The sequence below is a fragment of the Saccopteryx bilineata genome, chromosome 12 (assembly GCF_036850765.1).
Source record: "Saccopteryx bilineata isolate mSacBil1 chromosome 12, mSacBil1_pri_phased_curated, whole genome shotgun sequence".
Taxonomy (NCBI): Eukaryota; Metazoa; Chordata; class Mammalia; order Chiroptera; family Emballonuridae; genus Saccopteryx; species Saccopteryx bilineata.
In genome coordinates, this window is record NC_089501.1 from 12459742 (window position 1) to 12487379 (window position 27638).

At 36.8% G+C, this 27638-nt stretch overlaps 1 pseudogene; it reads left to right on the forward strand.

Annotated features, from left to right (window-relative positions):
• Positions 1-24918: 24918 nt before the first annotated feature.
• LOC136316556 (U2 spliceosomal RNA) lies at positions 24919-25055 on the forward strand (annotated as a pseudogene).
• Positions 25056-27638: the final 2583 nt, after the last annotated feature.

Here is a 27638-nt window from a genome sequence, read left to right on the forward strand (position 1 = left end):
TGATTCACAGATAACACACTTTACATACTGAAGCTTTTCAAGGACAGTCCCTCATTCTGCATCCTTTCCATTCCTCACCTATACCAACCCTCCAATATCTCCTCAGCAACATTTGTATATCTTTATGTAGAAATTTATCACAGTCTTTAAAATTAAACTCCTATTTGTCTGGATCAGAAAGGGAGAAGGATGTGGTTTTTTATCTTTTGATTTCTAGTCAAAATGTTATTGGATGAATGAATTGTGGAGTCCATCTAATAACATTTTATGTTTACAAATATAAAAAATTACATGAGAAAAACTAAATGATCTATCTAGATCAATCAGATAGTTACTATTATAGCAGGGCAAGAACACGCTGGCAGGTAAAACAAGTTAGGATGACAACAAAGGAGAAGGAAGATCTACAGCACACCATTTCAGCGAGTGCACAATGAATTGTCCTGCTATCAATATTGATGTCTCTATATAGGAAAAGATGGTACTAAAATCAACCAAGTGCTTATAGATATCATTCTCATTAACTGCTTTGATAAAAACCACCTACCAGAGTCCTAGGAGAATGTGAGGTCTTCAGAAAGTTAACACTTGTCTTCTCTCTAACTTACCTCATTTATCCTTAATTTATTCCTCTGAGACCAGTTATTTGCAAGTTATCTACCCAGTCACCCTTTCCTTGGGTACACGAGAAAATATTAGGTCAATATAATAACCCTCACACCAGATATCAGGATATTTTAAAGTGATATCTACATTTTCAGTCTAAATCTGAAGTCACGTGTTTCAGGGACTCTACTGGTCTTTCTGTGTTTTTGTGCTGGGGACCAGCCACCCTACCTGTCACTACTCTGCAATCCCTTCTCACTCTAGTCCAACCAGAATATTACTGAGCCCTACATCCTAACTGTGTGCCTGAAATCTGTTTCTTACTTGTTTTCTGTTAGCTTTTATTTACCTAGAGGTCTTTTTCCTCTCCATTAGCTCTAAATTTCTGGAATAACCTTATTTTGTATCAAACAAATCTATAAACTTCATTTTTACATGAAGTTGCCATGAAACCTACTATAATGGGAGATGCCCCTGTTTCAGTTCTTCTTGTGAGCAATATTTAATATGCTATACCCACGCTTTCTTCTAGTCTCTGATTATTGTCCCTCTGTCACCACCCCTTTAAGTCAAAGGGCATTGGCTTCCATTTAAACTTAATTTAATCTCCCTCTCAATTGAAGGGTTTATTACACACCACCCTTCCATAGTGAATCACAGCTCTCCCTCTACTCTGGCTTGCATTATAAACTTTGCCAATTCATCTTTTTTTTTTTTTAATTACACTTAAAGGGGTGGCATTGATCAATTAGAGCACATAGATTTCAGGTAAACATTTCTATAGCATTTGAACTATGGACTATGTTGTGTACCCATCACCCAAAGTCAAACCATTTTCCACCAATTTGTCTTAATAGAGAGATGCCAGTTTTCTTTTTTTCTTTAAGTCCAGCATTTGTTCCCAACTTGTGTTATGCTTCTTAGGTAAGCAACAAGTCCGATTAATTTAAGGGAGGAAAAAGCAATTTATTGCATGAGGGATGGTGATTCATAAAACTGATATAGGGACTGAACAGGTTTCAGAATAAAGATAAACTAGGCAGTGCCTGGTATCTGACATCTGGATCAATGGAGTTATCTTTTCAGAGCATCACTATCAGGATTAATCACAGTGGTGGGTAGAATAATATCCTATCCCTCCAAGATATCTGCACTCTAATCCCTGGAGCCTGTGACCAGGTTATTTTACATGGCAAAAGAGACCCGGAAGGCATGATTAAGGAGATGAACCTTCAGATGGGGAGATTATCCAGGATATCAGGCCTAACATAATCACAAGAGTACTTAAAAGCAAAGACTTTTCCTGGCTGAGTTATAGAGAGAGTTGTAATGATGGAAAAAGGTCAGATTGATATGATGTTTCTGGCTTTGAACATGGACGAAGGGGCTCATGATCCACAAATGAAGGGCAGCCTTCCAGGAGCTAAAGAGGGCAAGGAAACAGGCTCTCTCCTGGAACCAGAAGAGAACACAACGCTGCCAACACCTTGCTTTTAGCCCAGGAAGACCTGCATTGGACTTCTGACCAACAAAACTGTATATATCTTGTTGTGTTAAACCACTAAATTTCCAGTAATATATTATAGTAGCAAAATAAAACTAATACAGTCAGGTTTAGGAGAACTTTTCTAAAAGGAAAGATAAATCATAACACCTTCCCCCTGCAACCACTATAAAAAAATTTTAATTAAAAAGACTGGCTCATTCAGAATTTTGGAGTTACTATAAATCTATAAATCACATTTGAATAGTCCACTATGACCCATTTACAGCTTGTGTGGAAGCACTGCCCTCTCGTGTGCGTCTCCACCTTTTGACACAGCAGCTATGATGATACTAAAAATGTCCATGGATTGAAATTATTTATGGGGCTTATATTAAGCTCTGAGAAAAGAAACACAGCATAGGCCTCTAGAGTTTTAGAATAAAACAATGTTCTTTTTGACAAATACTTATTCCCTCTGGAAATAGTTTCTGACTTCCTCCTAAGATCTGATAGATACTGAATACAGGCTCTGAGTCACCAAGTGATTGTGTACCCAAGGTATCCATGAACTAGGTGCTGTCTGCTCCTCCCCATCATTTGGTTGCACAGGTCCAGATATATGTGGGGTAGGCCTGAGCAGGCTTTGAAGGCTCAATAAAGTGCATGAGCAAGTGGTTCTCACTCTTAAGGACAGTACTACAGACCCACTGTCATCTGACCCTCGAAAACATCTGTGACCTCATGGAGAGAACTCAATGAGAGTCAACAAGGAATGAAAACCTGTGACCTTTTGTTTAGGTATGATTCTGAACAAAATGCCAATACCACATGGAAATCTACCGCTGTGGATTGATTAGTCACTCTAGAGTGACTCTGGGAATCAGTGCACAGAGCAGCAGGACTGTGGATTCATGCTAAGATCTGAAGAAGTGATGTGTGGATGGGCTGCTCAGAATTGGCCCAGAGTTGGAGAGATTTTTATCCCATGTGGAGATACTGCAGAAAAGCCTCTTAAATAACAAAGTAGGAAAGTCAAATCATCCTTGTCTCAGGGAGCCAGGATGGTCTCAAGGGACTCATGAAAGCCTTGAGTGTGTGTATGAGGTCAGCTTAGCAAGGGCCTAGTAACATGGAGTTTATTCAGGCTGATCTGACTTTATTTCTGACAGACAGATGCACCAGAAGCAGCAAGAAGCCTTGAGTCTCTCTTCATACAGTATCACATTTTGAGAGGCTATCCAGTGAGATATATATTATGCTGCAGCCCTGCCTTAATGAGAAAAGGAACAGTTCTGTCTCCACCGGAACTCACATATTCATACAGAAGGGAACTTATTCTTCTGCCCCTTCTTGCCTCTGCCAGCCTCATCATCTGTGGGCTTCCTGAACATGCTATATACCTCTAGGGTACCTTAAACACCATAGTTTCTCACCAGAAAACTTACTGAGAATAAAAATCAATGCAGTGAATGTGTTCCAAAATAAGCTCCTGTTATTATTTTTTTTAAGTTTGATATCATCACTGTTATCACAAATCCCTTCACCCAGCAGCACATATAAACCCATCATGGAATTCATAGGGAAATGAATAAACCTGTGACCAATAAATGTTGCGTCTTCCATAACCAGAATGTATGGTTCTAAGAAATAAGGGGAAGAAGTAGAAAAGACCCTCTTAAAATGTTACATAAAGACCCTTACTATTTTTTTCTTTCTATACCTGTGTCATTTAAGCTAAGTATGTAGAAATCTTAGTACTAAATAGAAAAATACTTTAACTAGAGATATTGAACTGATTCCATTTAATTAGATACTTCAAATCGCCATTTGGCCAATTGACATTTCACATTCCACTAAACAAATAAAAATAAATAAATAAAAGAAGGGAGGGAGAATAGGGATCAGAAGGTTGTAGAGTGACTACTCTGGTTGTAAGTAGAAAACTGAATTTCTACAACACAGATCCAGCAGTGGCTTCAAAACCTGTTGCTGAAAGAAGGCTTCTCTTTCCTTCCATGCTTTGTTGCGTGTGTGTTTTTGTGTGTGTGTGTGTGTTCTTGCACATTTAACTTTTCTTTTTTTACTTTCTGTATATAATCTGTGTTGGTGATGGTTAAATTTGCATAAGATACATATGTTCTACAACATAGTGATAGGAAAGAGACTGAACCAGAGCAAAATGTTCATCATTGAGATATTTTTTAAACTGCAGGTAAGCAAAAACATTAGATTTAGTTTAGGGAATGTGTTTGATTGCATAAAGGATAATTATGCTGGTGGTGCATTTTTTTATATGCATGCAAAGATGTTATGACTATGGGAAGACAAGGTTTGGACTATGGGTCTCAACTATTGGGCTTTTTGTTTGGCATCATCTCTCATATCGCCTATACCACCTTATTCTTTCTTTTTCCCTTTGGAAAGATAGCTCTCTCCCATTGTAAAATGTCTCCAGAGTCCTCAGTGTTGTGTCCTGCCTTCTCTGGGACAAGCAGCACACATATGTCCTATCTGGAACAATCAGACATGGAAGACTTTGATCCTTTGTAGCTTAACCAGAATGTAACACAGCAGGAGAACAGTTGTACTTGATTCATTTTAATGGAAAAACCCTGACATTATTGTTTATAAATTTTTCCTCCCACAATGAGATAGTACCTCACACCTATCAGAATGGTTATCATTAATAAATCCACAAGCAACAAGTACTGGTGAGGATGTGGAGAAAAGGGCACACTTGTGCACTGTTGGTGGGAATGCAGACTGGTGCAGCCATTGTGGAAAGCAGTGTGAAGTTACTTCAAAAAAAATTAAAAATGAAACTGCTTTATGACCCAGAAATACCACTACTTGGGATATATACAAAGAAACTAGAATCACTAATTCAAAAGAATATAAGCACCTCTATGTTCATTGCAGCATTATTACAATTGCCAAAAAATGGAAGCCACCCAAATGCCCATCAATAGCTGGGTTGATTTTAAAAAGCTATGGTACATATATATACAATGGAATATTACTCAGCCATAAAAAAAGAATAAGATCTTATTATTTGTGACAGTATGCATGGACCCAGAGGGTAATATGCTAAGTGAAATATGTTAGGTGAAGAAAATACCACATGGTTTCATTCATATGTGAAATCTAAAGAGAAAAAGACACAAACAAAAGAGAAACAAAACAGACTTATAGATACAGAGATCAGATTGATGGTTGCCAGAGGAGAGGAGGATGGCAGACTGGATTAAAAAGGTGAAGAGAGTAAGAAGTACAAATTGGGTGCCTGGCCAGATTGCTCAGTAGATGGAGCATTGTTCTGTGTACTGAGGTCTCAGGTTCTATCCCCGACACAACTAAATGGAACAACAGTGTTGATGTTTTTCCCTTCCTCTATCGCTCCCTTTCCCCTTTCTCTGTCTGTCTGTCTGTCTCTCTCTCTCTCAAATCAATGAGAAAAAAATTTTATGTACAAGTTGGTAATCATAAAACAGTCATGGGGATGTAAAATACAGCATAGGGAATATATTTAATGTTGTAATAATGATGTATGGTGACAGGTGGGCACTGGAACTATAGGAAAGACTACTTTGTAAAGCATAGGCTCATCTAACCACTAGACTGTACCCCTGAAACTAACATAAAATAATGCTGAATGCAAACTGTAATTGAAAAAAATTTTTAATTGACTCAAAACAATTCTTCTCTCAAGATTCTGAAAGCTGCCTGGTTTCGGATCTTTCTCTACCCTGAATTTTTAACTTTTCTTTCAATAATAGAAGCTATTGTTTACCTTACTAATTTCTTTTTTAAAAAATATTTTGTTATCAAGATCCCACCATTTTGCTGTAAATGATCTGTGATAACATTATACGGAGTGAAATAAGTAAATCAGAAAAAAACAAGAACTACATGATTCCATACATTGGTGGAACATAAAAACGAGACTAAGAGACATGGACAAGAGAGTGGTGGTTACCAGGGGTGGGGGGAGGGAAGACGCAGGAGGGAGGGAGGGAGAGAGTTAGGGGGAGGGGGGGGCACAGAGAAAACTAGACAGAGGGTGACGGAGGACAATCTGACTCTGGGTGAGGGGTATGCAACATAATTGAATGACAAGATAACCTAGACATGTTTTCTTTGATTATATGTACCCTGAATTATTAATGTCATCCCATTAACATTAACAAAAATTTATTAAAAAAAATATTTTGTACTTGTTAATGAACTCTGACATACTTGCTCAAATACTCATCAAATAAAGTCTATTTTATATTGCTAATCTAGATCCATTTGAAATGAAGTGTCCTTCCTGGGGCATGATAAATAACTGACTACATGGAAAGTGTTTTCTCTGGCACTTTGTCAGTTTTAATGCTGAGTGGAATTCTTTGTGCCCTTTGAAAAGATTTGTCCCATCTTGGACATCAATTTTGCTCCTTTTTTTAGAGGGTATACATTCCTCCTTGGAGAATCTTCAAAAATGGAGAACTTTGGGGTCTCCATGAGCTGTCAGAGCTCTCTCACTTCTCCAGGTTACAATTGATACTAATTTACCCCATTGATGAGCAGCAGCTCACACAGTCATGGCTGTTTCTACCAGATACCTCCACTGCTACCACAGGTACCTCTGACATTACCACCACCTCATTGCCAGTTACTTCATATATAAATGGTTGTTAGGACCCATTACCTTACCAACCTCAGCTCTGGGGAGCCACCCACACCATTAACTAGTAAGGATCTTAACTACTTTATCATTAGATATAAGCCCCTTTCATGGTCCATTAGCTTATATCTACCACAAATGTCTAAAATTTTCAGTAAGACCCCATCTCTGGGCTGTAGCTCCTTTCCTGACACTGGAGGTAGGGAGCCTTTGTTGGTGGTACGCAGTGTTAGGCTGGGCAGCTTGTGCTAAGCATCCAAGGGAATTGAATATCTTGGACATTGCTTCTTAGTTCAACTGCAAAATTATTAAAACCATTCATTCTGCCCTTCCCCTGTTGGCCAATGAGTGTCTTTGGATCCATCTTGAACACTAATAAGCAAGAAAGAGAATTGGTAACATGATTCTAGTAGCACTGTATGCCTGACACAGGAAGGGCACATATTAGCCCATTCCCAGTAGCATCTTGACTTCTGGAGTCCAGAAAATGCTCTAACTAAATCCTCAGAGGAGCTAAGCACCAAAAAGATTATGGAAGTACCCATTTATAAGTCAAAATAAAAGTGATAAGTGCACTACAAAATAAAGTTCAACTTAATCTTATTTTTCCATTGTTATTATTTGATAATTTTTTCTAAAATAAAGTATAAAATTATTTCCAACATTTTTTTTTTCATTTTTCTGAAGCTGGAAACAGGGAGAGACAGTCAGACAGACTCCCGCATGCGCCTGACCGGGATCCACCCAGCACGCCCACCAGGGGCGATGCTCTGCCCATCCTGGGCGTCGCCATGTTGCGACCAGAGCCACTCTAGTGCCTGAGGCAGAGGCCACAGAGCCATCCCCAGCGCCCGGGCCATCTTTGCTCCAATGGAGCCCTGGCTGCAGGAGGGGAAGGGACAGACAGAGAGGAAAGCGCGGCGGAGGGGTGGGGAAGCAAATGAGCGCCTCTCCTGTGTGCCCTGGCCGGGAATCAAACCCGGGTCCTCCGCACGCTAGGCCAATGCTCTACCGCTGAGCCAACCAGCCAGGGCTATTTCCAACATTTTTTTTGGTATTTTTGCTTTGCTGGTAATGAGTGCATGTACTAAGTTTATCTATTAGTTAATCATAAGACACCCCCTATACACACTCACATTTAAAAATTCTGCCAAATATCTCAGACACTTTGAAGATGATTTTTGTCAAACGAAATAATTTCCTGTTGCAAGTTACTCTGGATCTAAGCAAGTTGTCCATAACTGAAAAATATCCCCAGGACACTCACGGTGATTTTTCTATCTAGACAAAAGAATTCTCTGATGCAACATGTAAAGTGGCCTGTTACCAGTAATGCTCATATATTTGAGTAACAATAACAGGCTGAATCCATTAGATACAGGTTATATATTTTGCTTGAACTTCCTTTACCTTCTTGGGTGGAAGAAAAAACGTATCTCTAATTTACTCTGGCTTCTATCCCTTCTTCAGAAGCCCCAAGTCTAATAAAGCCCCTACAATATTTTTTCTAAGACAGGAAAACCTACATTCACAGAAATATCACATGCAGGCCACTATTAATTTGTGATAATTCCATCCATTTACAGAGTAGAATTCTGCTAAAGTTAGGGAACGCCGGTACCCTCCAACTGTCAGCGTTCCTTTTCTCCCTCCACGACTGGTTGCAGCTGTGAATCTCCCCACAGTGCTCTACATTGCCTTTCTCTCCTCTACCTCCTCCCCTCATCTGGGGACAGCAATAAAGAGAGTGAGAGAATATGGCTCACCAATCCTATGGTGACAATTTAGGGGAGAACCCAAATTTCCCAGTCACACTCTCTCTTTCTCGCTAGATAGCGCTTTTGCTATTCCAGATACATACAATTCTCTGCTAGATGTGGTGTCAGCGCACATGGAAGCCTCTGAGACCACATGGACAGCGCTGACACTTAGCCCATCTGTAATCAGTATGGAAAGTATAACCCACCGAGGACACTTGCTCTAACCACAATATCTAATTTAACCAAAAACATTTGTGAGTGGGTTAGCAGACCTCACATGGAAGGAAGTGCTCAAAGTCCTTTAGCTTATACACAATACACTACTCAAGTGGCAACTATTTTTTTTAATTTTTTTATTTACTCATTTTAGAGAGGAGAGAGAGAGAGAGAGAGAGAGAGAGAGAGAGAGAGAGAGATAGGAGAGAGAGACAGAGGGGAGGAGCTGGAAGCATCAACTCCCATATGTGCCTTGACCAGGCAAGCCCAGGGTTTCGAACCGGCGACCTCAGCATTTCCAGGTCAACGCTTTATCCACTGCACCACCACAGGTCAGGCCCTCAAGTGGCAACTATTAAGGTTATAAATAAGATATCAGGTTGTGCTATCAGACAGACTATAGCTAGTGGCTAGATTTTTTTCCCCAGGAGGCTCTGGTGTAGCTCACACCCAGACTAGCCATGCAGGTGCCCCTGTGACATGAAAGCTTATTTGGGATCTAAGATAACTTTCTTCAAGTCAATACGCCAGAGGCTGATCCTGGTGACTTCTTGTTCGACCAAGTATCTTAGTGCCAGGACATAAAACTTGAACAAAAGAGTGAGAACTTTAGGGATGTAAGATTGATATTTGACTCTCCACTCACAGTAACTGATGAAACTTCCAAAATTTTTATAATCATCTAAGGTTTGTTAGAACCAGTAGATGGGGTATAATGGGTGAAGTAGTGCCCCCTCCAAAGGAGATATTCATATCCCAATCTATAGAGACTTTAAATATTACCTTATATAGCTAATGAGTAGATACTACCTTCTAAGGAGTGATACTGAATCACTCCTTTTGAGAGGAAAAGTCTATCCTGGGTTCTCCAGCTAATGGGTCCTAAATGCCATTAGATGTATCTTAATGAAAGAAAGGCAGAGGGAGTTTTGGCAAAGAGAAGAGCAGGAAGCAATATGATATGAAGGCAGAAATTGGATTGACATGACCACAAGTGCAAGAATGCCAGGGAAGTCATCAAAAGCTGGGAAAAAAAAAAAGGAACAAATTTCCTTCTAGAGCCTCAGAGCAAATGCAGTCCTGTGGCACCATGACTTCAGGCTCCTGGCCTCAGGAACTGGGAGAGAATACACTACTATGGTTTTAAGCCGCTAAGTTTTTTATGATTTGTGTTCCTACTTTGTTCAGAGCTATATTGTTCTATAGCCTTCAATAATGTTAGGAAAGACATTTAGCCAGTGACAATTACAACATTGTCCCTCAAAGGTAATTAAAAGCTCTCATGATTTGAAAAGGCTTGACAACACAAAATTACCATCACACGATTACCTTATCCAAATAAATAAGCACCCCAGGACATCTAAATAGTTTATGCTCCTTAATAGGGTGGGGGGTGGGGGGAATGCCAATGATACGTTCAAACATCTCCCAAAATGGAAAATTTATCTTAATGTAGCCTTGTTTTCCCTTTTCTTTCCCTGCTAATAGAAACATCTTAAATAAAACACTGAACATTGTTGACTTTCTACCCAGCAGGCAAAGACACCCTCAATTTGGAGTATCATGTTTTGTTTAGACTGAGATATTTTTTTCCAGTTTTTAGAAACATGTAGCCACCATAATTATGCCAAATTTCTTCAAATCACCACAATCAGCAGTGACTGAGCTATAGTACCATTAACTAGAGGCTGTTGACCCTGGTGTATTAAGTCATTGAATCCCCTCGATCCCTCCCTCAAGGTCACAGTGACTTAATCTCTGTATTGTGCTGCTCCTACGTCAAGCAGCCCATATTTCACTAAGAAAAAGGAGTACTATCTCCACCATCCCCCAGCTCCTTCTCTACTTCTTTTTCATTCCTCAAGTCTCAGGATATCTCCAAAGTCAAAACTTTTTGACATTTCATATTCTGATCCTTCCTTCTCCTACCAACCTTCAGGCTAAAATACATTAGGAAAATTTTCCTGATGTTCTGGCTTATATATGACTCTACAGATGGCATATGTATGTACTTTGGTCAGATCCACTTAAATACACTTGTCAATTTAAGCAATATAACACATGTCATAGGTTGGAATTTATTCCAATTAGTTCACATCTACACCAACTTCAGAATTTAGACAAAGACCTACACGAGTGTCCTTATTTGTCTCAATTGTAGAGGTTAAGGCTAAAAGTTGAAGTGAATAAGCAGATCCAAGATGTCAAGATAGTGCAAGCTAGGTGCTTTAATTTTTTTCAAAGACCAAGGATTCTGTTGAAGAGCTGGTCTATAGACAGGAGTACTATGACTAAAATATTATGAAAACTTTGACAAGGAAAGTTTCTAGAAGACTATGTTTTATCATCAAATAAAATAAGGCCCCAAGACATTAGAGGTTTATGGAGCCATCATTATTAGAAAAAAACATATATCAAGTTCACACAACTCGGAAATCACATAACTAGAAAAGGCTAAATATTCAACTTTTATGGCACCATGTGCCACAAGTTCAGAATGGTGGGTTTCGAACTTTAATGTTCATACAAATCACCTGGGGACCTTGATAAATGCAGATTTTAATTTATTATATCTGGAGTTGGGCTTGAAGGTATGTATTTCTGACAAGCTCCAAGGAGATGTATACTGCTGGTCTAAGGACCATACTATGAGAAGAAAAGTTTTATGGTATCTGTGAGTGTCTGAAATAGTGTGCTAGCTTTTTACAGTTAATTGGGACAGCACATATGGTGCTCTTGAGATTTGATTAGTGAAGTGTACTCAACTACATGCTTATCTACAAGCCTACAAGAGCAATATTGAAAGCTGATGCCCTGAGCCATCTGTCATTGCAGGTTTCTAATTATGTTGTATTCTTTCCATTAGAAGCTGTTACTCTGCAGATCTCTCTGATCAAGCCTGTAGTTGATCAAATCACAGTGACCTGTACCAAAAGGTGGATGGCTAAGTATATAAAAAGTGCCTGAGAAATTCACACTGGTCAAAAAACATCAGCATAAAGGAATGGCATGTAAAACAAGGAATCTTGTATCTCTTTTAGAAAGAAGCCATTATAGAACCTTGACCAATGAACTTGTTCTTTGCAGAATTGTTCCCACCAAAGTATTGGCTAGAAGCTGTATCTTTCAGGGACATATGGAGAAGGAACTAGATTTAGTTTAGATTCAGATAATAGAAAATATTATAATATCTGTAAAAGTTAGCCTATTCAGCATACCTTCTCCATATTTCCTATATTTCTATGGCAAGAGTCCATAAGCTCTAATGAAGGAGCATATTGAACAGACATTACCTGATTGTGTTTCAAACATCAAAGAGTTTTGGATTTTAAGTCAAACCACTCCTGCAATAATTATAGTTTCTGTGCCACTGAAAGTCATTTGTCATTATCTCAGGTGAGCTTGATTTGTCAGTGCTGCTTAATCTAAGTTTTAGCAAAGGAAGACACCAAAGGGAGGGGAGAAGCCCAGAACATGACACCAAATCTCTCCCATTGGCTCAGAGCTTGTGGACGGTTGGGGGTAGTGAATGATAGAAGCTGTCCAGAAGTCCCGGAAGCACAGAGGCTTACTTTTTGGAGTAAACAATGTAAAACTTTCTAAGTTTCCCAAATATGATAGTATTATAATGATTACTTTTATTATATAATGTCTGAATCACTTTATATTATAAATTATGACTTCTTATTCTAAATGAATTTGAGGCAAGACATGTAAAATGATAAAACTTAAACTAAGATGTTAAGTAATTTGGTTAAAAAAAAAGCAGCTTATAATAGACAAAGTCAGATGATAAAGTGAGAGCTTTTAAGTCCAATTATTTTCACATTTAGCCAGACTAACCTTCAGAGCATCGTTCCATATTCAACAAATAAAGTCAATATTAATACTGCTGAGTTTCTAAGGAAGCAACATGTTTACTGTCTCCTTCCAAACTTAACAAAGACAACCCAAATATATTGCAGGCAATAATGTATCAATGCCATCTTCATACATCTACTCCAACAAACTCTTCTTTGTTAGGATATGAGTCAAGTTGAGTTGTTGCATTGGCATAATTGAGTTTCCAGGTACACACAGACAAGTGTGATGCTGCTGTGTGAAGCACAAAACATATTATTACAACCGCAAAAGTTTAGAAACATTTCCTGTCCATTTGTTTAATATCTTTGAAGACCATACCTTCTAAACATTTGTAAGTGCCCTGAGATGACAGAAACAGTAACTTTTCTATGACTAGCATAACCAGGAGAGGAGCCGGATTTTTTTTACCTATTAATAGAGCCTAGCCATGGTCTCATAATTAGTGCTTTCTTATTATTTAAATAATTATGTCCCTGGGAAGTGTATGACGAGGAGTAACAGTGTGACACTCCAGGGACTATTTATTGGGGTTCTGCTGTGGTTTGTATAGATTGTCATGTGTGTGTATGATGGGAAAAAATAAGGAAAAAAGTTAATGTGAATAATTTTTGCAGTATTAAAAGGGTGTTTTTAAAGAGTTTCCTCTTAATTTACCTTTTTTCTATTTCCCCAAAGAGCATTTTACTCCTTTTCTAAGTTCCTTGTCTTTGTTTCCGAGCTAATAGAAAAGTCTATTGAACATCGAAGGTCTAAAAATTCATCTTATGAGTCATCACTGTGTGCTTTGGAGAATTCAACCTTCTTAACTCTGAGTCGATTTTGATTCCTTAATATCTATGCAAAACAGTTGCTAACTGCTAATACTATAGAAAGTGAAACATACTCAATCATCATTTGGAATTTATGAGAGAGACCGTGAGGAAACATTTAAATCCACACAATTCTTATGAGCTCATATATCTGCTTTGTTTATAAGTATCACAATCATTTTTCAGCTAATAGAATAATCATTAGGAAAAGATAATTTAATAATGTGCACTCATTAGTTGTTTTCAGATATATTTTATTGAACTTTGAGTGAAAAGAATCCCTTCTAGGTGGAAGACTAGGAAGTTCATATGCGGTTATTGAGGATGCAGAAAGACATGTTTTCAGAGTTTGTCTAGAAGAACCAATAGAGAGATGAAAGGAGGTTAGGAGTTTGCTGGCTGCAACAAGATGTGTCCGATGATGAAAAATATTATGACATATTGAGTTAGTCACTGTTTATTAAGATGAGGATGTGTAACAGCATTTCCTGCTAAAACCTCATTGAAAGGAAAGCAAGAGTTACTACAGAAGGGCCATCAAGCTCACCCCCTTGAAAGAATTACTTTTTTTTAGCACAGTCCAAACTGATTACCATCACTCACTTCTGACTCATCAGGGGAAAATCTTGCCTTTTTTATTATTGTCATTGCATCAACTTTAATCGAATGTATTCAATTATTGTGAAATAGTTGATGTTATATTAATAATTGAAAATTATTATGGAAAAAATGTCCTTTTCAATAGTGCCATCACATCAAATTTATGAAAGAAAAAAAAGTCTTGACTCAGAGTCCATAGCATAAGGAAAAAAGGTGCATTCCCCAGTGTCCCATGTCTTATTGTCAGACAGTGCTCCCAACATGATTAAAGCCACCATCAGTGATTGCCAGACACTGACATTATGAAAAATGTGGCTTAACAAATCTCCAGTACACTGCAGTGACATTTCCCTCTTGTAATGCATGTCCTTTGCAGACACAGACTTCAACGTTACTAATAAAAAGCCTATTTGCTTCTTTGTTCTTTGTTCAAGTGAAATTAAATTAAACCAATGTTGCTTTCTTAAAAAAATATTATATCAGAGTAGCAAGTAATGAATGTCTAGCAGAATTTTAATACAGGGTGCGGCAAAAGTAAGTTTATAGCTGTTTATATGGAAAATAATACAATAATTAATAATACAAGAATAAACTCTGTTTAGAATACTCACAACTGTAAATCTATTTTTGCTCCACCCTATATGCTAACAAATAACTATAAGGTTTTATTATTTGAATAACTATACTAAAACAAACATTTGATGTGGTTAGTGCTTCTTCTACAGGGTCATCTACTTAAGGAAAAATGGAAGGAGTATTTAAAGCTTAAATAAAACTAAAATTTAGCATTCTAATTACTGTAATTTTAAAAGAAAAAAATAGTTAAAATAGTATTGTTCTAAATAAACAACTTTTTATACACTCCCAAAACTTAAACATTATTATGAGCTTTATTTCTAATATCCCAACCTTATAATTTTAAATAAACTCCTGAAAAAATAAGCACATAACCTTCTTCCTATCCTTTTTATATCCAAAAATGGAGTTATATTTTTAAATCATATTTAATGGGAAATGAAATGTTTATGTTATTACAATAATGAGAAATTGTCTTAAACAATAGAACATACAGTTTCAAATTAGTGTTTTTCCCTCTAATGATCAAACCACTGTGAATACACTAAATCACTCATGCTGTCAGATCCATGATCTGCAATTATATTTTATTCAAGTGTAATCCCAGTACTAAACACAAAATTACTGAGATAAGATTATAAATAAAAATTTTAAATTCTAAATAAACAACACATTAACCTGATCCTTTAAGCATTTGGTTCTGCATTATTTTAAGGTGGAGGTACTAAAAAGAACTTTAATTTTGAAATCAGTCAGCCTTCGCCACATTTTATATAAATTCCACCAGTTATATAAACTTTGGTACATTTTTAATCTCTTTGAGGTTATATGATAGGTGGAGCCATTGGAAATAACAAACAAGAGTTTTGTGGTCCAAGATAACCAACTAGGCTGAAGCATTTATCTCTCCTCAACCTCATGTTCCATTAAAATGATACAACACAAATAAAAATAAATTTTAGCAATGCTGAAAGCCTTGGACCATGTCACCAATTGATCAGAATAGGCAACTTTCTGTAAAATGTAAAGCAGATGACATCAGGACAATAAAATCTAAGAGAAGCAAGAAAAAAGCACAACCTTACAAAAAATAAGGACACCACCAAAAATGGAATGCTGACAGCAGAACCCCAAAATTGCCTCATATATTATTAAAGCAGAATTGTGGAATAGAATAGTCAGTGGGCAGTTTGCCAGGCAATTATTTGATGAGCAGAGCAGTTGTCTCTTTGTTCTACTCTAAGGATATAATCATGAGGGTATCTTACAAACTAGAACATCTGACATTGGAGAGATACCTACAGACAGGCAGGAGAGCAGGAAAAAACAAAAGTATTCCAAAGTACTTAAAACAATAACCAAGCCTGACCAGGTGATGGAGAAATGGATAGAGCATCAGCCTGGGATGCTGAGGACCCAGATTCGAAACTCAAGGTCCCTGGCTTGAGCATGGGATCATAGACGTGACCCCATGATTTCTGGTTTGAGCTCAAAGATCACTAGCTTGAAAACCAAGGTCAGTGGCTTGAGTCCAAGGTCTCTGGTTTGAGCAAGGGATCACTTGCTCTGCTGGAGCCCTCCAGTCAAGGAACATATGATAAAGCAATCAATGAACAACTAAGCTGCTGCAATGAAGAATTGATGCATCTCATCTCTATCCCTTTCAGGCTGTCTGCCTTTCTCTCTCTCTCTTGCTTTCACTCTCTAAAAATAAAAAAAAATCACCAAGACTAGGAGTCCTTACTCAGAAATTAAGGCAGTTTCATACTCTAGTTATATAACCTCCTCATTCTCCAATACACACACACATACACACAGATATGCATACAATCAAACACCTGAGCTGGGGGTATTACAGTCTATTACTATATTAACATTTGCTTCCAAGAGAAAAGATTCTGACTTGGACAGAGAAAATACACTCTGGCCAATAATTCTAGTCTGTCAAGATTCTCATTTACAAAAAGCAATAACCAAGAATCAATAGACATTTAAAGAGAAATAACAACATAAAACAGCCAAATAAGTTTGAAAAACAATGAAATTACTAACAAAGTATTAATATAAGAAAGAAAATGTATATTAAGAGCAGAAAAACAAGTAGTTTTTGAGATATTCAGGAAGATAGTGCAAAATAATAGAACAACCTTCAATGAAAAAGAAATAATAGATTACTCAAAAATTTAGAACAATTCCTGAAATAAGAATTTAAGAGATATATGTTAAATAGCAGATTTTACACAGTTGAAGATCTAATTAGAAATCTAAAATATCAAGTCAAATAATTCTTTCAGAAGGCAGTGCTAATGGACAAAGAAGTGAAAAGCATAAGATTAAAAGAAAAGAATACTAGGCTAAAGGTAGAATTCCAGCCTCATTGTATTAGAAGCTTCAGAAGAAGAAAATCAGTAGCATAAGAAGCAGGCCAGGGTAACAATATTGAAAAAAAAAAAAAGAGATAAAGTTGCCAAAATTTTTATTTCGACTGCAAAGTACAATCCTCCCTAGAGACATGAGTGCACACGTTCATCAAAACACGAGTACCAGGGTGTTTATAAAAGCTTTATTCTTGAATTCCAAGTGACATCAGAGAAATGGCACCGTGAGGAGCGCAACTGACAAATCTCTCAAAATGTCAACAAGTTCATCAACCAGAAACAGAAAAATCTATCCTTGGAGCATCCGGGAGTTCCACACACTGAAGGCAAAGGCAAAGGCAGCCGCAACCCCATACCTGGATCAACAGGCTGCTAATTCAGAAAAGAGAGACTAGGAGAGAGGCTCCGAAAAAAATGGACTCTCTCATTGTCGGAGCCTACAAACGCTAACAAGCCTTGACTACCAACGAGACTGAAGCCTAATATATGAAATCGCTGTAGTCTCATCAACTGCAAATCCCTACCTAAGAGTGCCACGGGGGCAGAGCATGGGGTACAGAGTCACCGACCAGGAAGAGGGAGAGGAAAGAAAAAGGAAGAAGAAGTTAACCTCTCAAAATCAAGAAAAATTAACAGACTTTATAACTCATTCCACTATTTTTTTGTTTCTTTCATCTTCTTGCCTTTATTATTATTATTATTTCTATTTCCTCCAACTTGGTCCTTTTATTCTCTGCCCATATTATTCTTTCCTCTTCTTGAACAACATTACCCATAAGTGTTACATTTTATTTCTTTTCTTCTTCCTTACTCTCCATGAAGGTTACACTCCAAAACCCTTACCTCTCTCTCTCTCTTTCTTTTTGTTTTTTTTCTTTTTTCTTCTTTTCCTTTCCTCTTTTTCTTATTTCTCCCTCTCTATTAGTTTCTTCTTTTCTCTTTTTACTTTTCCTCTCATTCAATCCTCAATCACGAACAAATTATTTAATTTGGGACTCAAGTGAGTTTTTTTGTGGCATTTTAGGTGCTCTTTACTTTGCTTTTTAACTCATTAGCATTCCTCCCAACCCAGGATCTCCATTCTATTTAGATTTTTCTCCACTTAATACAATAGTTATTTTTTTCCTTTTTCCTGTTTCCCTCTTATCTGTCTCATTATATCTCTTAGTCAACCATCACTTACAAGCAAATCATTTTATACTTGACCCAATTTTTTTTCCTTTTTTGCATTTTGTGGGTCCGTACTTCCTTTTTTGCCCCTTGAACACTTCCTCCCAACTCAGGCCCTTCATTATAGGCAGTTTTTGTTCCATTTAGCATAATATAATTAACAGTTCATCAAAATATTTTCATAAGGGGAGAAGAGGAGGGGAGAAGAGGTGAAGAGAAGAAAGAAAAGGAGGGGAAATAATAAATTATTATTGGGTTTTTTTTCCAAATTTTTTCCATTTTTTTTACTTTTTATTCTTTATTAATTCTCATTAGTGCTATCAACAAGACCTCACTTAGATGCCATTAAGAAAAAAGAAGTTAAATATCATGGATACAAAAGATAGACAAGTAGCACAGATAGATGTGAAAAAATCTATGGAGAAAAAATTTAATATATTGGAAACCTTGGAGTTAATGACAGAGAATTTAAAATAGAAATCCTAAAAATACTCAGAGATATACAAGAAAACACAGAAAGGAAATTTAGGGAGCTCAGAAAACAACTCAATGAACACAAAGAATATATTACCAAGGAAATTGACACTATAAAAACAAATCAAACAGAGATGAAAAACTCAATTCATGAATTGAAAAACGAGGTAACAAGCTTAGTTAATAGAACAGGCCAGATGGAAGGTAGGATTAGTGACATAGAAGACAAGCAACTTCAGGCACAACCCAGAAAAGAAGAGAGAGACTCAAAAATTTTAAAAAATGAGAAAGCCCTACAGGAATTGTCTGACTCCATCAAAAAGAATAACATAAGAATAATAGGTATATCAGAGGGAGAAGAGAGAGAAAATGGAATGGAGAATATATTCAAACAAAAAAATAGAAAAGAACTTCCTAAGCCTGTGGAAAGAACTAAAGCCTCAAATTGAAGAAGCAAACAGAATATCGAGTTTTCTTAACCACAACAAACCTACTCCAAGGCACATCATAATAAAAATGGCACAAACCAACAACAAAGAAAATTCTCAAGGCAGCCAGGGAAAAGAATACAACATATAAAGGAAGGCCTATTAGATTATCATCAGATTTCTCAGCAGAAACTCTACAAGCTAGAAGAGAATGAAACCCAATATTTAAAGCCCTGAAAGAAAGGAAATTTCATCCATGAATACTATACCCATCAAAGAGATCCTTCAAATACGAAGGAGAAATAAAAACATTCACAAATACAGAAAAGATGAGGAAATTTATCATCAGAAAACCCCCACTCCTGGAAATACTAATGGGGGTTTTCCAACCAGATTCAAAAAACAAAACAAAACAAAACCACAAGTAAAAGCTCCAAGAAGAACACAATAAAACCAAATTTAAACTGTGACAACAAAAGCAAAAAAAAGGGGGGAGAGGACAGTTATTAACAGTAGAAAAGGATAATGAAATGCAGAAACACTCATAAGATAGGGTACTACAATGGATATGGTAGGTACCCTTTTCATTACTTAATGGTAACCACCCTTGAAAAAACCACCACAGAAGCACATGACTTAAAAAAGGTAGGAACAGAGGAAAGAAGTATGGAATACAAACAAACAAAAACAAATGATAGAAAAAAAAGAGAAGAATCAAACAAGATACAAAACTAACAGAAAGCAATTTATAAAATGGCAATAGGGAACCCATAAGTGTCAATAATTACACTAAATGTAAATGGATTAAACTCACCAATAAAAAGACACAGAGTAGCAGAATGGATTAAAAAAGAAAATCCAACTGTATGCTGCCTACAAGAAACACATCTAAGCAACAAGGATAAAAACAAATTCAAAGTGAAAGGCTGAAAAACAATACTCCAAGCAAATAACATCCCCAAAAAAGCAGGTGTACCAATACTCATATCTAATAATGCTACTACAAGACAGAAAAAGTACTCAGAGACAAAAATGGTCATTTCATAATGATTAAGGGGACACTAAATCAAGAAGACGTAACAATCCTTAATATATATGAACCAAACCAAGGAGCACCAAAATATATAAGACAGCTACTTATTGACCTAAAAACAAAAACTGACAAAAATACAATTATACTTGGAGACCTCAATACACTGCTGACGGCTCTAGATCAGTCATCCAAACAGTGAATCAATAAATATATATTGGCCTTAAACAAAACACTAGAGCACCTGGATATGATAGACATCTACAGGACACTTCATCCCAAAGTGACAGAGTATACATTTTTCTCTTGTGTACATGGATCATTCTCAAGAATTGACCATATGTTGTGCCACAAAAATAATATTAGCAAATTCAAAAATTGAAATTGTACTAAGCATATTTTCTGATCATAAAGCCTTGAAACTAGAATTCAACTGCAAAAAAAAGAAAAAACCCCACAAAAATGTGGAAACTAAACAACATACTTTTAAGAAATGAATGGGTCAAAGAAGAAATAAGCACAGAGATCAAAAGATATATACAGACAAATGAAAATGACAATACGACATATCAGAAACTCTGGAATGCAGCAAAAGCAGTGATAAGAGGGAAGTTCATATCACTTCAGGCCTATATAAACAAACAAGAGAGAGCCCAAGTGAACCACTTAACTTCACACCTTAAGGAACTAGAAAAAGAAGAACAAAGACAACCCAAAACCAGCCAAAGAAAGGAACTAATAAAAATCAGAGCAGAAATAAATGAAATAGAGAACAGAAAAACTATAGAAAAAATTAATAGAACAAGGAGCTGGTTCTTTGAAAAGATCAACAAAATTGACAAACCCTTGGAAGACTCACCAAGGAAAAAAGAGAAAAGACTCATATAAACAAAATCCAAAATGAAAGAGGAGAAATCACCACAGACACTGTAGATATACAAAGAATTATTGTAGAATACTATGAAAAACTTTATGCCACTAAATTCAACAACCTAGAAGAAATGGATAAATTCCTAGAAAAATACAACCTTCCTAGACTGAGTCATGAAGAAGCAGAAAGCCTAAACAGACCAATTAGCAGGGAGGAAATAAAAAAAACTATTAAAAACCTCCCCCAAAATAAAAGTCCAGGCCCAGACGGTTATACAAGTGAATTCTATCAAACATTCAAAGAAGACTTGGTTCCTATTCTACTCAAAGTCTTCCAAAAAATTGAAGAAGAAGCAATACTTCCAAACACATTTTATGAGGCCAACATAACCCTCATACCGAAACCTGGCAAGGACGGCACAAAAAAAGAAAACTACAGACCAATATCTCTAATAAATACAGATGCTAAAATACTAAACAAAATACTGGCAAATCAAATACAACAACATATTAAAAAAATAATACATCATGATCAAGTGGGATTCATCCCAGAATTTCAAGGATGGTTCAACATACGTAAAATGGTTAACATAATACACCATATCAACAAAACAAAGAACAAAAACCACATGATCTTATCAATAGATGCAGAAAAGGCATTCGATAAAATACAACACAACTTTATGTTTAAGACACTCAACAAAATGGGTATAGAAGAAAAATATCTCAACATGATAAAGGCCGTATATGATAAACCATCAGCCTGAACATCATATTAAATGGCATAAAACTGAGGACTTTCCCCCTTGAATCAGGAACAGGACAGGGTTGTCCACTCTCTCTACTCTTTTTTTTTTTTTTTCCTGAAGCTGGAAATGGGGAGGCAGTCAGACAGACTCCCGCATGCACCCAATCGGGATCCACTCAGCATGCCCACCAGGGGGCAATGCTCTGCTCATCTTGGGACATCGCTCTGCTGCAATCAGAGCCATTCTAGCACCTGAGGCAGAGGCCACAGAGCCATCCTCAGCACCCGGGCAAACTTTGCTCCAGTGGAGCCTTGGCTGCGGAAGGGGAAGAGAGAGACAGAGAGGAAGGAGGGAGGGGTGTGGAGAAGCAGATGGGTGCTTCTCCTGTGTGCCCTGGCTGGGAATCGAACCCGGGACTCCTACACGCCAGGCCAACGCTCTACCACTGAGCCAACCAGCCAGGGCCTCTCTCCACTCTTATTTAACGTGGTGCTAGAAGTTCTGGCCAGAGCAATCAGACAAGAGAAAGAAATAAAAGGCATCCATATCAGAAAAGAAGAAATAAAGGCTATCACTTTTTGCAGATGATATGATCCTATACATCGAAAACCTCAAAGACTCCACAAAAAGATTACTAGAAACAATAAACCAATACAGTAAGGTCACAGGATACAAAATTAACATACAAAAGTCCATAGCCTTTCTATATACCAACAATGAAATATTAGAAAATGAACTAAAAAAATAATCCCCTTCACGATTGCAACAACAAAAAATAAAATACCTAGGAATAACCATAACAAAGAATGTAAAGGACCTATATAACGAAAACTACAAAGCATTGTTAAGAGAAATCGAAAAAGATACAATGAGATGGAAAAATATTCCTTGCTCTTGGATAGGAAGAATAAATATAATCAAAATGGCCATATTTCCCAAAGCAATTTATAAATTTAATGCAATTCCCATCAAAATTCCAATGACATATTTTAAAAAAATGGGACAAAAAATCAGCAGATTTATATGGAACTATAAAAAAACCCAAATAGCCAAAGCAATCCTAAGGAAAAAGAATGAAGCTGGGGGCATTACAATAGCTAACTTCAAACTATATTATAGGGCCACGACAATCAAAACAGCATGGTATTAGCAGAAAAATAGACACTCAGACCAATGGAACAGAATAGAAAGTCCAGAAATAAAACCACATATATATGGTCAAATAATTTTTTATAAAGGGGCCAACAACACACAATGGAGAAAAGAAATCCTCTTCAACAAATGGTGCTGGGAAAACTGGAAAGCCTCATGCAAAAGAATGAAACTCGACTACAGCTTGTACCCTTGTACTAAAATTAATTCAATATGGATCAAAGACCTAAATGTAAGACCTGAAACAATAAAGTACATAGAAGAAGATATAGGTACTAAACTCATGGACCTGAGTTTTAAAGAACATTTTATGAATTTGACTCCAAAGGCAAGAGAAGTGAAGGCAAAGATAAATGAATGGGACTACATCAGACTAAAAAGTTTTTGCTCAGCAAGAGAAACTGACAACAAAATAAACAGAAAGCCAACTAAATGGGAAATGATATTTTCAAACAACAGCTCAGATAAGGGCCTAATATCCAAAATATACAAAGAACTCATAAAACTCAACAACAAACAATCCAATATAAAAATTGGAAGAGGACATGAACAGACACTTCTCCCAGGAAGAAATACAAATGGCCAACAGATATATGAAAAGATGCTCATCTTCCTTAGTTATTAGAGAAATGCAAATCAAAACTACAATAAGATACCACCTCACACCTATCAGATTAGCTAGTATCAACAAGATGGGTAATAGCAAATGTTGGAGAGGCTGTGGAGAAAAAGGAACCTTCATTCACTGTTGGTGGAAATGTAAAGTAGTACAACCATTATGGAAGAAAGTATGGTGGTTCCTCAAAAAACTGAAAATAGAACTACCTTATGACCCAGAAATTCCTCTACTGGGTATATACCCCAAAAACTCAAGAAACATTTATATGTAAAGACACATGTAGCCCCATGCTCATTGTAGCATTGTTCACAGTGGCCAAGACATGGAAACAACCAAAAAGCCCTTCAACAGAAGACTGGATAAAGAAGATGTGGCACATATACACTATGAAATACTACTCAGCCATAAGAAATGATGACATCGGATCATTTACAACAAAATGGTGGGATCTTGATAACATTATACGGAGTAAAATAAGTAAATCAGAAAAAAAACAAGAACTACATGATTCCATACATTGGTGGGACATAAAAACGAGACTAAAAGACATGGACAAGAGTGTGGTGATTACCGGGGTGGGGGGAAGGGAGGGGCGTAGGATGGAAGGAGGGAGAGGAAAAGGGGGATGGGAAGGGGCACAAAGAAAACTAGATAGAGGGTGACGGAGGACAATCTGACTTTGGGTGATGGGTATGCAACATAATTGAATGACAAGATAACCTGGACATGTTTTTCTTTGAATATATGTACCCTGATTTATTGATGTAACCCCATTAACATTATTAAAAATTTATTTATAAAATAAAAAAAATCAATTTCAGAATGAAAAAAAAAAAGCTTTATTCTTAAACCTGTTAACCTATTAATATCTTAGATGTCCACCAATAGGACAAAAAGATAAATAAATCCTGGTATATTTGTACTATCAAATACTATGGAGCATTTTTTAAAAGCCAGTTAAGGCAGAATGTAACAATGTAAATAAATCTCACTGGTATATATAATAATGAGTGGTAAAAAGCCAGAAACCAGATGTGTGTGTGTGTGTGTGTGTGTACATGTGTGTGTGTGATTTTGTTTATTTTGAATCAAGAACAGTCTAATCAATGGTGAAAGGAGTCACTATATTGCATAGTATTGAGAGGTGAGAATAGCAACTAAGGAAGAACGTAAGGAGACTTCTGAAAAGGAGTTTTTGGTTTTTATATGGGTATGTGTATACATGTAAAACTCTGAGTCAGACACTGAACATTTGAGTTATACACTGTGTTTACCTCAGTAAAAAAAAAAAAAAAAAAAAAAAAAAAAAATCATGGAGCTCAAGGAGCTCAATTCACCAAGAAAATAGAACACTCATACTATTACATAACAAACAGTTTTCATTAATCACTCTATATATTTCTACATATTTTGATTGCTTTATAAGTGTATCATGTAGAGCCAAAGATTTTTAAGACAAATAATGATCGCTTCTTGGCCTTTTGGCTAAGATCAAGTGTAGTATCTGTTCTTATCAGTTTAAGACAAATAATGCAGGTGATAATGCTAATATAGTGGGGGGGTTTTTTCAGTGAGAGGAGGGGAGGCTGAGACAGACTCCTCCATGCACCCAACCAGGATCCACTCAGCAAGCAGGTGATATTTTGTCCATCTGGGACATTGAGGCAGAGGCATGGAGCCATCCTCAGTGCCTGGGGCCAACTTACTCCAATAGATCAATGGTTGCAAAAGGGGAATAGAGAGAAGCAAGAAGGGGAGGGGTGGAGAAGCAGATGGACACTTCTCTTGTGTGTCCTAACTGGGAATCGAACCCAAGACATCCACATGCCAGGCCAACGCTCTACCACTGAGCCAACTAGCCAGGGCTGCATAGTGCTTTCTACACTCAAGAAAAGATAGCCCTTTATCATATGTTAAAATTTAGTGACACTTTAGTTAAATAAATTAGTTAATGGCTATATTTACACAGCAAATACATAGCACTCTTTGTGTATCACATTACTCAAAAGATTTAAATCTACTTGTTATTTTCTTAGAATCTCACTAAAACTCTGCAATGTTTAGCATGTTTTATTTCTGATCTGAAAATGATATAACTTGGCTTCAGATGTTCAGTGATCAGCTGGAAAATTATATTGTCAGGAGTGTCCCCCAAAACTGCTGATCTCAAGCCAATTAAAATTTCCAATAACTATGCTGTGAAAATGTACTAAAATTTTTTTTTGTCATGGATCATGGAGCAAAAAGATCCTAGGAAGGCTAAATATGCAAAGTAATGAGGATACATTTTATGTACCACCACTGGACCATCTTTTAGCCAACACTTCTTGCACAGTATCTACTAATTCACATCCTCAGAGATCATTTGGGAAACACAGATGTCTAGAAATTAGAGTGGCTGCTTGTTCTCTGGCAAAGTAAACACTTAAGTAAGCATATCTCCTGTACTAGAGAATGTGAAAATTGAAGAAGCAATAAAGCAATGTATTTCCATAGATTCCAGCTGATAGCCTGTGAATTCTGATCACTGAAACTTAAATCTGATTTCAAGGTCACAACTAATATGAAATCACTAGGCATTTGTAATAATCAAAATTGTCAGAAAAAAAACATAATAAAATAGAAGAATGGCAATATTGCCAGAACCCCAGCATGTGTTGATTTTCTTTACTTGACTGCTTAATGCTAACTTGATAAAAGAAAGGTCAGAAAAAGTTTCTCTAAGAATTCTAAATTCTAAGAGGTCATTAAGTGAGTCTCCTTAAACATGAAAACTAATTAAGATAATAAGGAATTTCCTGACTCACTTATTCACATTTCCTCCCCTGCCCATTCCTTAAGCAGATCAAACTATTTCTTTTTCCCTATAAATTAACGTCATATGCTTAAAGATAGTAAAAGCATGTAAATGCTCTATTTTTATAACTAATCTCCAAATTGATGTTAGCAATAAGATCTCTGTATAACACAAAGGTGTCTCTGTCACAGAAAAGCCTGTTATTCAATTTCCATGTTCCTGAGGTTTCAATTGATTATGACAATTTATTGTCCTTGAAATTTATGTTTATTACATGGACAAACTCAAATTGCCATTTTCTTTCAGCACAATATGTTATAATTTCAGAGCTTAATGCACAAAAAAGCACAGAGAGTAGATAAGTGGAAATTGCTAAAAGTAATTCAATAAATAAAAATCAAAGCAGGACAATCAATAAGGAATGTCATGTGAAAGTGTCAAATTTAGACTATTTCAAGATGAGTGAACTAAGTGTTCTAATTTTTTCCTGAAATGTTATTTAACAATGTATAGAGCAAGAGCAGTACGGACTTTTTGGACATCTTTAAACAATCCAATATGAAGACACTGTGAGCCACTGTCGAGTGGGACTATGTCCAAGACTGAGCTAATGGGGTATAACAGGTACACCCTTGGGTGGGGCCGAGAATGCCCAAAACCACAAGTCTGGACACACAATGAGGACCCTGTCTGGACATAGATCTGAGTGGGATCGCTGCCAATTGTTGGCTATAAGAACTCAGAGCTTTGACCATTGATGCTCAGAGACCAATGGGACTTCGACTCCACTGGATGCCTGCTGCCTCTGCAGTTGAGACCAGCGTTCACTTCTCCATCCATTGAAGTAGCCAGTGATAGGACTATACAGGATGCTTGCTTTGCTTCCTTCTATTATGTAAGCTCCCTCTCTCTGTGTGTAAACTGTATGACATTCTATTGGCTAATTGGAGAGATCTCCCTTAATAAACCTCACATTTTGGAAAGACAAACGTGTGTAACTCCTTATGGGTATGCTTCTTACCTCACAACAACTATGTCTCTTCATTAGTTCTGGGATGTTAGATCACAAGTGGAAAGAAAATGAAGTCCACCTTCCTCACTGGGTATCCTGCTCTTCTGCTCCAGCTTCTCCAATTCCCTGTGTTCTGCAGTGAATTCAAACCTGCTTGCTCTGAGGGAGCGCAGAAATTCTGACTCCATTCCTTAGGAACTATTCATCCAGTTCAAAGGTTCATATGAAAGTTTTGTTAACATAAAAATTATGCAAAAGAGACTGCATGAAGTTTGGATAGAGTAATAAACAGGGACTCTTCTGCTAAGACCAAATTCTCTATTGGTCTGAATGTTTCACAAAAACATCAACTTTGACTCAGGTAAGTGCTGCAGTC